Source organism: Coffea arabica, chromosome 7e (genome assembly GCF_036785885.1).
Source record: "Coffea arabica cultivar ET-39 chromosome 7e, Coffea Arabica ET-39 HiFi, whole genome shotgun sequence".
Taxonomy (NCBI): Eukaryota; Viridiplantae; Streptophyta; class Magnoliopsida; order Gentianales; family Rubiaceae; genus Coffea; species Coffea arabica.
In genome coordinates this window covers 46,939,515-46,951,607 of record NC_092323.1, presented here as the reverse complement: position 1 = coordinate 46,951,607, position 12,093 = coordinate 46,939,515, and the positions used below count along the sequence as shown (strand labels likewise).

Here is a 12,093-nt window from a genome sequence, read left to right as displayed (position 1 = left end):
TTCCATTATGGTCTCCTTATTTGTTTTGATTCCTGAGTTTGCTTTATTGAACCATGCGGCCATGAGTGTTATGTCTTCTCAAAAAGCACGCTTGCATACCGTCCTAGTATTCAGCATCTGAAAGCTTGTGGTGTAAAGAATATAGCTTCATGAGGAAAATCCCAGCAAGTAGCATGACTGATACCTGGAAATGGCAAATGAACTCTAGGGACAAATCCCTAACGGTAAAGGGATGGAGATAAAATTGCTGATTGTTGTAGCATCTCTCTGCTAAAAACGCTGTAATTTTGCTTTTTCCTTTGTGTTTTACCAATAGGTCTCCCTGGAAATTCTGCTTCAAGCAATATTTTCACCTTTCCTTGGAAATTCGGGGTGAGAGATTCAGTGCACAGACTATTTCAGACAGTTATGGACAAATAAGCAACAAAATCCTATCTCACAGGCCAAAAAAACAAAAAACAAAAAACAAAAAATGTGAATGTGAAATGGGTAAAAAAAATAAAGCTAGAATAGAACGAGTTTATTCTATAATTATCCACAGTAAAAACGTGGTCTAAGATACATGCCGCTAAAATGATGCATCTGAACAGCAATTTCGCATACTAAAGCAACTCAGAGGATCAACTCATAAACAAAAACAGTAGCGACTAGAACTTGGATAGAAATACTAGTAGTATTCCAGTCGAACAAAAAGTTACAATCTAAGCACAAAAGAAGAGAACACAGCCACTGAACCAAAGAAGAAGATAGGTTAGAGACGAAATACCGAAGAAGAAGGCCATTCTCGTCCCTTCCTCCTATGTTACATATTCTGTCTGTTACATGACACGATTGTGCTGCTTGCAAAAAGGTAAGTCAAGGGGATCCAAGGCAGATACGTTCAAGTGACATGCACAAAACTCCTCTGACCAGTTAGAAATATGATGGCTAACAAAATAGTGGGAAGGCCTTGATATTCAAATTCTGGTGTTATAACCAGCTTTATGGATGTAAAGATCTAAGAAATCCATTTAACGAACATCTAGTTTCTTCTGATCCACCTAAACATAGAACACTCAACCAGTCAACCATTTTGCAGTTCCTTCTTGTTCTTGTTCTTGTTCATAGTCTCAGAGGTAACTGACCCACTCAAACCATGCAACTCGACTATCTTTCCTTCCTTCACCACTAAAACGGTAGGTTGGTTGAAACTCATCTTGAGAATCGGGTAACATTCCATCCAGTCTTGTCCTAACAAGAAATCACAAGGTCTTAGCTCCGCGATTCTCGCATCAACTACAAATTCATGACCGTGCATCATCCACTTAAACTTAGGACATCTGAACCTGCTCCACTTCCTTATAGCCACCTGTTGGTTTTAGACCAAAATAAATCATACAAGTAACAATAATTTCTCTAATAAAATTTAACAAATAAATTAACAAAAATTCATACCTCAATATTGCATTAAAAATGCAAATAATTTGTACCATAAAAATGTTAATTTGGCATGGGTTGAGGCACCGACCAAGTTGCTCTCTTTAAGACGATTCGCGCCCCTACGGAGTATCCTCCGGTGTAGTAGGTCTCAGCATGTCGCCTCCCAGATACAACAGCCCAGCCTTTTGTACACTGTAGTCTACTCCAATCTACACTATTGGAATAAGACAGAAACCTCACACTAACACTAATCTTTGCCCTATAAACTCTTATAGTAGTTAAAGAAAAATAGGAGGTAGTATAGAGATAGCAAAGTATGTATATGGTTTGGTTGATAGATGCCTTATATATAGGCTAAGAAACTAGGAATATTAAAATACCAACGTTAATAGGAATTTCACCTCATATTTCAGTTACAAATTAAAAAGTCTAGATTCATTGTATAGATTTGGAGAAGAACTCGTTTCAAATACATTGTGTATTTTCAAACGTGTATTTGCTAATGGATTATTAAAGTTTTAAGAAACTAAAGATCGCTTGTTTTCTTTGAGCATTCAGAAATCTTAAATGTAGTTTAGACAAATAGTCTTATGGACAATTAAGTTAATTAATATCCTCTGGAATGGAGGTTATATCTATCTTAACACTCTAGGGGCTCATGTTGAGCAAGTTTGTATTAAGGGCTTATGTTTTTCTTTATTCCATCTCTGGATCAGGTTTGATGTTTTCGCTGCTGTGTTCACAATATTGAGCACTAAATTTTGAATTGTTTGATATGGATGTTTATAGTGTTTACAGTTCTTTTAAGTAATGAAATGGGTTGATAAGTGTAATGTGGTTTATAAACTCATTGCAATGATTAAACGTTTAATAATTATTGACAAAGTTGCTTACACCATAAAAGTTTGACAAGTAAGTTGAATACATGGTGCATTTTATTTGTTGTACTTAGTGAGTGGGAGTAGATGTGTCAAAATGGGTGACTTAGACGGATTTGGGTTGGGTAAAATGGGTAATGGGTATAAGTGAGTCAACCCATTTATACCCATTTAATTAGATGGGTATAAATGGGTAAGTCAAAAAATGAATTGGGTAATCCAATTATCCATTTATAACCCATTTATTTTAACTTTTTGTAAACTCATTTAAATTCATTTTTGCAAACTAAGTTATCAATTTATACCATTCTTTGCACCCATCATTAGTTTTAAATATTTACTTATAATGTTCAATAAACCTAATTATCAATTTTTTTCCTATCCGTACTCTATGTCGCAAAATTACATACTATTTAATAATTGAATAATAAGAATATAAAAATTTAAATTAAGTACTATAAAAATTGACATAAAAACTTAATCTAAAAATTTTGAACCCCTAATATTTTTTTCATGTGTAAATTTAAAATTTCATTTTGGAAATGTAGGAAAAGAGGCTAAAACTCATTATAAATTGGTAATGCTAAAGAATGAGTAAGTTAAAAAATTAAGAGAAAATAAAATGATAAAATAAATCCAACAAATAATAATAATAATGAAACAAAAGTAGTTAACATCATAACAAAATGAAAAATCTGAAAAAAAAAATGAGCGGGGGAAGAGAGGAGATTTGGGAGAAAACAATTCTAAATGGGTTAATTGGATTTGATAGGTTACCCAATAATACTCATTTAATTATTAAATGAGTATTATTGGGTAACCCATTTATACCCATATGCAAAAATTTAAAATACCCATATCCATCTATTTATGGATGGGTATGGGTAAATTTAATTAAATGGGTTAATTTGCCACCTATAAGTGGGAGTTATAAATAACTCATGACTTTGGTGCATACAATTTACAGGTATTTAATTTGACAATGGTTTCATTCCCTGATTTATGCAGTTATGAGTATGATTTATTCATATATGTGCATACATGAGCTCATATGAGTATTCAGTAAAAGCTGTACAGTGATTGATTCATTCATGAAGTGACTTCGGACTAGAAGTTGTTAAGTGGATGAATATCTTGCACATGCTTCTTTTGTGAAGTGGCTCCAGTTACGGAGCACTAAAGTGGAAGCGAGTCGTGTACAGAGTCGGTTTTAGACAATAAAATGAACTGAATGTGGTTTTGACTTGATTATATTACTTTTGGATCATGTGAGTCAAAATACGCTACATTTTAGCGAACTATAAAATTTGTGTCGATGAAGTATTAGTATTTGTAATTATGGAGGTTCTACATTAAGAAATGATGTAAAGGCATCTATAGTTCGATATAAGTACTCTTATTGGACAAAATTCAGAATTGAGATATTTTCTTAGAGTGGCCACTAAAGTTATGTTTAATCCTAGAGTCATTTTCTAAAACTATTTTGAAATTAACGTTTCAAATGCTTTCAAAATCAAGTTTAAAATAATCAGTATTCTCCAAGTGGGAGAATGTCAGAATTATTTTCTAATTTGAGCTTCTACTGATTATATTTGCTTTGTCAAAATGGGTTAGCTGAAGATCGATGCCCACTATAGTATGATCCATTACAGTTGGGGCTTAGGTCTGTCTCAATCATTTATTTGGTGTGACATGCAAGATATAAAATCTTTTGTTCAAATTAGGGTTACCGGGAGGTCCAACTGCAGTTATAAAAGGCTAGAACTCTCTCTCTCATAAAAAACACTAGCATCATATTGCTAGAGTAACCTATCCCATTGATAGCTGCCATACAGAACTTGGAGAGGGAGAATGAGCCACCTATGCAAGGCACGTGCCGATCAAGATTGTCACACATCTCTCAATTTCTTAGTCTATCATCGAAAAACGGTACGCGTTTATATTATAGTTCTATCGTCGGAGAATGGTACGTATTTATATTATAGTTGTATTCAAATATCTGATATTGGGATCCTGAAAAATCTTACAAGATGGACTTCTTTTTCGTAGTCGAAGTGACAATTCTTGCATACATGCAAGCTCGTAAGCATCGTAAGCAGTCTCTAGTTTAAAGTCACGAAATGCACATCGAATTTCTTCTTGGTGCCCATTTGTTTTTCTTCTGTCAAACAGCAATCCATGGAATGTATCAACTCATCAAGTTCACAGACATAGTCATCAACAGTTCTCGTCCTCCTTAACAAAATGTCCCACTCAGACGGGACTCTTGGAGAAAATGGATTGCTCTCATCATCTTTTCTCTTTCCATGGTTCAAAAGATCCTTCACATGAGATGAAATTTCCTCAAGTTCCTTTGACATTACATTTGACAAAGCCCAACAAATCATTGAATTTCTGGGTGAGAGGGTCAATCTTAGCATCCAGCAAAGAAACAGCCTGTTCTCCTTCAGAAACTTCATTACTTACCAGTTTGTCGTGTCGCTTGGTTCTAGCCCCTTCAGCCATGGACTGTTTGGTAATCTGAAACCGTGAAAACTAAGATTAACACCAAGAAGAAAGTCTAGAAATCACTTGAATTTGTCTGACGCAATTCATCCAACACATAGCAAACAAACCAAAATGGGGCTATTCCCACTCCATCACATAGCGAACAAACAAAAATGGGCTATTCCCAATCCATCAATCTAATCTTCTAGCCAAATATTAAAAGTTCGATAGTACAAGAGGCTAGACAAGTCACTAAGCCCCGCCAGGTGGGTTCTTTTTCCTATTGACAAAGCGGTTGCGATTTGACAACTCTTCCCTTCAGAAGTGACGAGTTGTGGATGAAATTATAATTTATATGCATAAAGGCTATGTTTTCAGACTCGGATTGGGGATCGACTTGGCTGACTTCAAAGATTAGAGGTCAATGGATTCGATCGTATTCGATCGGAGGTCGAACCGGATAATATCATAAATACATCATATATATATATATTATATCCAATTCACCAAACAGTTAACTAAATTCATCCAAACTTACAAAATTTGCACAATAGAAATCTCATACATCTTCAATCCTTGACAAATACAAATCCAAATAAAGTAACAAGTTTATTCATAATACTTTGAAATAACACACATTTTAGAACTATTTAAGCCATGCTTCATCTTCATCTTTATCTCCAATTTAATAACTTTCCAAGTTGATATCATCAAGTTGCACAATATTTGTGTCTTTCTTATCTATAAACCATTTAAATACTCATAAATAACAAGATTCAAAAAAAATAAACAAGAATAAATTATTAATTAAATAATTATTATGCATGTCTACTAGATGATGACACGACTCGGATATTTGAGGGTAAATTGGAATTCTAGTTCTAGTAAGCTTTGAGTATAGAGTTAAAAGTATATCTAGTAGTATTATTCAAAATCTATAGAAGACGCAATGTCAAGAAAAAGGAGAAAAGAGTCCAAAATTGGGTTACAAGTAACATAGGTAGGCTACATCATCAATCATCAATCAGCAAACTACATACTTCATTCTACTCAAGAATGTAAAAAGGATAATATCAATGTAATGGAAGCATAGGAAACACATAGTAAATTTGCATAGCAATAAGATTAAACTTTATGGGAAAGATATTCTTGACAGTCAAATCCTTTTGTTTCCATCTAGTATTTACCAGACTTCGTGGTTGCCATCTAGATAATAAAAACATAAATGAAACAAATGAACCTAGTATTGATAGGCGATAGCCCACTTGTGCTGAGTGTTCAAGTGTTCAAATTAACTTACATTATCTACCTCAAATTCAGAAATTTCAATTCCTAGTTCATAAGCATGAGACAAGAAAACAGATGGACGTTGAGTACAAATCCTCCAAGATTTCTACGTTCATACCTAAAGATAGTGTTAAGAAATTAAGGCTTGAAAAATTGACGAAAATTACCTATAGCAGTTGGCTGCAGTGGCATGAACTTGAAGTCTGAAACAAAGGCTTGAACAACAGCAGCTGCAATCGTTGAGGAGCGGTAGCGGTGGAGGAACAACGACTAAGAAGGTAGAACCAAATAGGAGACGAGCTAGTGCTGGAGGCTTGAAACTGAAGTCTAAAAATTAACACTAGAGGAGCGGTGGTAGTAGAGATGATGAATTCCAGTGACGGTGGACGACCTGTTGGTAGCAACGATGGTGGTTTGGTGGAGGAGCTAGGGTTTGAGTCTTGGAGAAGAATGACAGAGGAGAATCTTGTTTGGTAACTTTGGTTGGGTTTTTCCTCTTTTTTTGTTTCTTTAATCGATCAACTAAAGTTGGACTGGTTAAGAGTCAAAACACTAAAGAAACCAGGTTTAAAGGATTTTACCAGTTCATCGGTCAAACCTGGGTTTTGATCGTATTTGACCGAGTTTTATAACTTTCAATTTTTTACTATGATTCAGACCGATTAATTGGCTGGTTTTCAGTTCGATCGGTTCGACTAGCTGGTCCAATCCGAGTTTGAGAACACTGTATATAGGTGGTGGTAAGTTGTTTACTATTCCCTCCATCCCAAAACTAATGATCTTTTGGAATTCGTATTTTTTTTGCCCAGTGACTTGTACATGACTCATTTCGCTACGTTTTCCATTTATATCCCTTGAAGATGACTTGTACATGACTTGTACATGACTCATTTCGCTACTCGTCCGAAAGCAATTAGGTTTAGTGAAGGTAATGTGCACAATATGCATAGAAACCTGACAATCATATTAAACTCAAATGTAAACCAACTAACAATAAATGTAGTCTTCTGTCCTGGGTAACAAGGGATAAATATGGAAACTAAGAGAGAGATTGTTTGCCAATTTAGGTATGTGATCATGATTTTGGGATAGTTAAAAAAGGAAAACACGACACTACCAATGGGATGGCAGGAGTAATTTGTAATAGTTTGACATGGACTTCCACTTTTGCACCTATAAACTTGGGTTGTTTTCCTACTTAGCACCATAAACTTTAATTTTATACTCTTTACACTCTAAACTCTTAATTTTAGATACTTCATACTATAGACTCTAATGTTTGTCATATTTAAATCCAATCAATGATAATGCTAGTAAAACTAATACAATGAAAAGGAATGACAATAATAATTGTTTTATATAGTGACAATCGCTAATTCGTTAGCAGAATTAATGAGATAAAGAATAGTGGAATTTAATGACAACATATCATGTTATTCTAATTGTGATCTCTTGGCTCCTTTTGATGACTTTCACACAATGTCATTGATTTGTAGGGCCCTCTATTTTATTAATTTTATAACATTATCATTGATTAAATTTAAATAGGATAAATTTCAGCATTTAGGGTGTAAAGTTTATAAAATTGAGAATTAGGATGCAAGTGCTTAAAACTGAAGTTTAGGTTACAAAGTAGGAAAGTGATATAAGTTCAAGAAAGCAAAGTGTAGTTAGTCCAACAATATTAGAGCACATAATGTTAACTAAATTTATCAAAACATACGTGTCAAGCAATAGATTAGTCTTTTTAGTGGGTTGGGACTCTTTGCATTGGATTTTTATCTTATGACCTTTCCATTTACTTTTACTAATAAAATATATTCTTTTGAGAATATTTTAATATTTAGTTAGAACGAAACATTTGAAAAGTAAAAGTTGGATCAAATTTGTAACAAAATTTATAATGATTAATGAAATGATAAAACTTGTCAATTTCATGTGAAATTTTGTCTATAACTAGCCCAAGTGATGAACTATATTATGAAGAATGTTGATTTTTAATATTTTCTAAACTGATTTAGTGGAGGGAGTAATTGGGAAAAGTTCTCTCTAATGTAATACAGTGGAGCTAAGTCATTTGTTAACCTAGTAAGAGGCCGAACATAAAGCACATCTACTCCTACCAGTAGCATCAGTTTCGGAAATTAGCCTTTTATTATTGAACTCCTCAACATGTATATCACTTGAGCTATATCTTACATAAAGCAACAGTGCATCACTACTTTACAGTGCTATATCAACAGTGCATCACTACTTTACATAAAGCGTGGAAGGCTGAGCAACAGTGCATTTCAATTGATTGGCTTGGCTATATTGTGATTTCATTGCTCATTTTGTCCTTGATGGTCTTTTGGGAGCTGTATAGTTGCATGTGGACAATTCTTCCGTTGTTTATTTTCATTTGCTAACTTTCTTTTGGACTATTTTGTCCTTTTGTCTTGGTTATCTTATTATTTGAGGTTCAATTTTGGACATCTCGTCTTTTTACCGCTTTGAAAATCATAAGATCCCATGTTTGTCTCATCGTTTTGCTCCCCACAATCCTGTCGGTGGCCTTAAACCAAGTGTTTTTTTTCCCTGATCATTTTGGTTCCCGCAATTTTGCCGGTGGCTTTAAACCCAATGTTTTCTTTGTGGTTATTTGCCTGCCGTCGATTTTGCTCTATTTTTTAACCATCTTCACATTTGCTCATGTGGGTGTTCCACTGTTTCTTTTAGGAACTAAGCGCATTTTTATATTACAGTGCTTGCCAGGATACAAAGCATGCATGGCGCGTCTGTTTTGCATGCACGTCCACTTGTCTTCAGCTTTTTGTTTAGCTGCAGCTTTTTGTTTAGCTGATACTGCAATTTGGATTTCAGCTATATCATGTGCATTAAATGTTCATGTGAAGTCTGCTCATCATCTATCTTGTTGTTGGCCATTGATCGTTTTTATGTATTTGTTGAGTTTTTCTATGGTTTGAATTTGTATATCTGACGAGCCTTCCATTATGTTGGTGATGCTAACTAGCGGTGTTCTGTGATATTTCTTCTATCTTTTGGTCCTTTTTCCTCTTGTGAAAACCATAGAAGTTTCGTGTTCTTTTGTTCCCCTTGCGTTTTACTTTTTTCCTCCTCTGTCTTGCTGGTGAGTTCTGTTTTTGCTTCTGAAGAGGTGATTTTTGGCGGGTAATTAGTCCAACAGAAATCAGCTCTCTTGTTGATGTGGTGAGGTGAACTCGATTATCTCACCTCGGGTGGAATGAAATGAGGTTGCACGTTCGAAGTGGATGGCGGGGCTTCTTCCCTGGTATCACTCCGATGATCAAGTTAGTATGAGAACGAGAAAAATAGTAGTATATGAGAATGAACAGTCTGCTTACTTGTTAGGAGTACATGAGGGGTATTTATAGAGCGAGAGTGGAGGGCAGGACGGAGGTCTTATGCCGGTGGGACCCATGTCCTGCCATTACGGCTCTGTTCCCTGCCAGGAGGCCTGACTCTGACACTGTAGCCGCCTGGGCTGGATGACGGGGGTCTTGCGCAGTAGTCATTAAGTGCGGCAGTGCTTTTCAGATAAAGCACTGGTCCCTGGTGATGTCAGGTGGCTTGACATCATCAGCGTGCAACTGAGGTGGAGGTGCCGAGGTCACCTACACGGTAGACTAGGGATCCGGTCCGAGCTTAGGGGATATGCCCAAAACACGGATGGGCTCCGATGAGGGACGAGGTGGGTTCACCTCGGCCAAGCGGGGGTGGCCGAGGTGAGCATCCTCAATAAGCCCCCCAAGCCTCGGGAGCTCCGGGCTAGGGAGGTGCTGAGGCTTCCTTGTGCCGAAGTCGTAAGGAGTCGGGGTCCCGAAACTGCTCCGGAAGATGCGGGGACGTGACACGTGGGCAAGTCAGCTGATAGGACGTGGTCACTGGTAACCGTCGCGTCGTGAAGTAGTGGAACGTTTCGTGCAGAGGGAGTGTCAGTTGAGAGGACGAGTCATTAATGAGGAGAGAGAGAGGCACGTCCTTTTGAATTCGAACGTGGTTGCCTTTTCGCATTCTTGCCGCCTCTTCGGATTCCCAAGATCCCCTATAAATGGGGGGTCCCCTCACCGCATTCCTCACACCTTTCACTTTCATCCAAGACTTGTAAGGTTCGCGAGCGTAGCCGAGGTGAGTTCTATCAGCCGAGATCACAGCCGAGGTCATCAACTTCGTCCAGTTCCGTAGACAATAGTAAGTACCCCCCTTTTCTTTCTTATCTCGTCTTTCACTCATGGCCAAAACAGCTAAAACCCACAAAGAAACCGTGACACCGAGCTACCAGACCGAGGTGAGGCCGGATCCTGAAGAAGTGACAACGTCTAGCTCTGAGGGGTCGACGCCGAGTTCTGAGGAAGGATCAACCGAGGTGAGAGCCGACGAGACGGGCTCGGAGTTGGAGTCATCTGAGATGAGCGAGGGTGGCTCCGAGGTGGTCTATAACGAGGAGCTCGGCGTTGCGGTACCATGCGACGAGGGCGTGGAGGAGCCAGTGGCTCCAATGGATGCAGCCAACATCGACTTCGGCAAGATGCCGAAGTTCAGGAGTCGAATAGGACGAGACAGGGCCGAAAAGGTGTTAAGTAAGTACCCTTTTCGGCCGCATTATGCGATTAGACCGCCCGGGCCGGATGACTCAGCCGAGAAGCCCCCCATGGGCATGGTGGCCATCTACGTCCAACAGTTGGAGGCCGGGCTGAGGATGCCGACGTCGAGATTCTTGAGAGACGTACTTCGTCACTTCCACGTAAGGATTACTCAGCTCACTCCGAACGCCGTCCGCATCCTCGTAGGTTTCGAGATGTTGTGTCGACATCAGGAGGTGACTCCCTCTGTGGATCTCTTCCGCCGATGCTACACTCTCAAGGCGCATGGGACGGACAAGGGATGGTTTTATATCTGCAACCGGAACAATGCCATCCCGAAGTTCGTGATTGGTGCTCCCAGCTCGATCAAGAATTGGAAGCACGACTTCTTCTATGTATCCGTAGTGGACTTCCCCAGGGGTTTTTGGTGGAGGCCAATTAAAGCGAAGGCCGACCCCTCCGCAGGGGATGCCGAGGTGGAGGCCTTCCAGAAGCTGATGGGGTCAGGACTTCGGATATACAGTCTGGACTACCCCGAAGCCGTGCTAGTTGACGGGGGAATCAGCCGAGCTTTGCTCAGTCCTGACAAAACTCCCTTCACTTCCACCAAACTTAAGATTCCTTGTAATTTTCTTTCATAGCTTTGCTTTCACTTCGGCTAAGGCATATGATAATATTTGTTTCTTGTGCAGTGACTAAACTGTCCGACATCGTCGTATCGGGCTCGTCCGAAGTGGCCAAGAGGTCTAAGAGGAAGAGTTCTGATGAGACATCGGCACCTCCGCCAAAGAAGAAGTCACAAGGACCAGCTGCCAAGACTTCGGCGAAGAACATTCCCACCCCGGGAGGCCAAAGTAGCTCGGCCGCCGCGGCTACTGGGTCCACCTCGTCTGTGCCAGAGGGAGTGCCCCTTGGAGTCGTCACGGCACTCCCGCCTCCTCGTGGCCGAGGCAAGCAGTTGAAGCATCCGGTGAATGCAGTCTCGGGGACCTCGCTATGGAATCGCTTCCATAGCCCCCCAGTATTTCCCGGGGAGAAAAAGACACACCCTGGCGAGCACTGGTGTCCGAACTGGAAGGTTACGGTCAACGACAGGTGCAGCCAACCTCGGGTAGCCCAAAAGCTAGTGATGCACTCCACCTTGCCAAGGGACTTGGAGTTCATGAAGAAGCTGAGCCCGGCTGAGATGGTTCAAAGCCTCATGGTGACCACAGCTTCCAACTCAGCCTTTGTGGCCGAGATGGCACACCGATACTGTGCTCTGGTCGAGGAGCAGGACTCCGGAAAGCTGCAAAATCAGATCTCCAAGTTGGAGAAGAAATTGGCGGTGTCCGAGTCTGAGAAGGCCGAGCTTCAAAGGCAGCTTAAGGAGGCCGAGGTGAAGGATGAGGAGGCTGTGGCTACTATCAACAGCCTCA

At 39.2% G+C, this 12,093-nt stretch overlaps 1 long non-coding RNA gene across 1 annotated transcript; it reads right to left on the bottom strand.

Moving 5' to 3' along the window:
* Positions 1–4,253: 4,253 nt before the first annotated feature.
* On the bottom strand, positions 4,254–6,752 carry LOC140011416 (uncharacterized). The gene is made up of 2 exons (XR_011818569.1): positions 6,239–6,752; positions 4,254–4,817 (listed from the first exon to the last, which is right to left on the bottom strand). It is a non-coding gene; the product is annotated as an uncharacterized lncRNA (long non-coding RNA).
* Between the last annotated feature and the right edge of the window lie 5,341 nt (positions 6,753–12,093).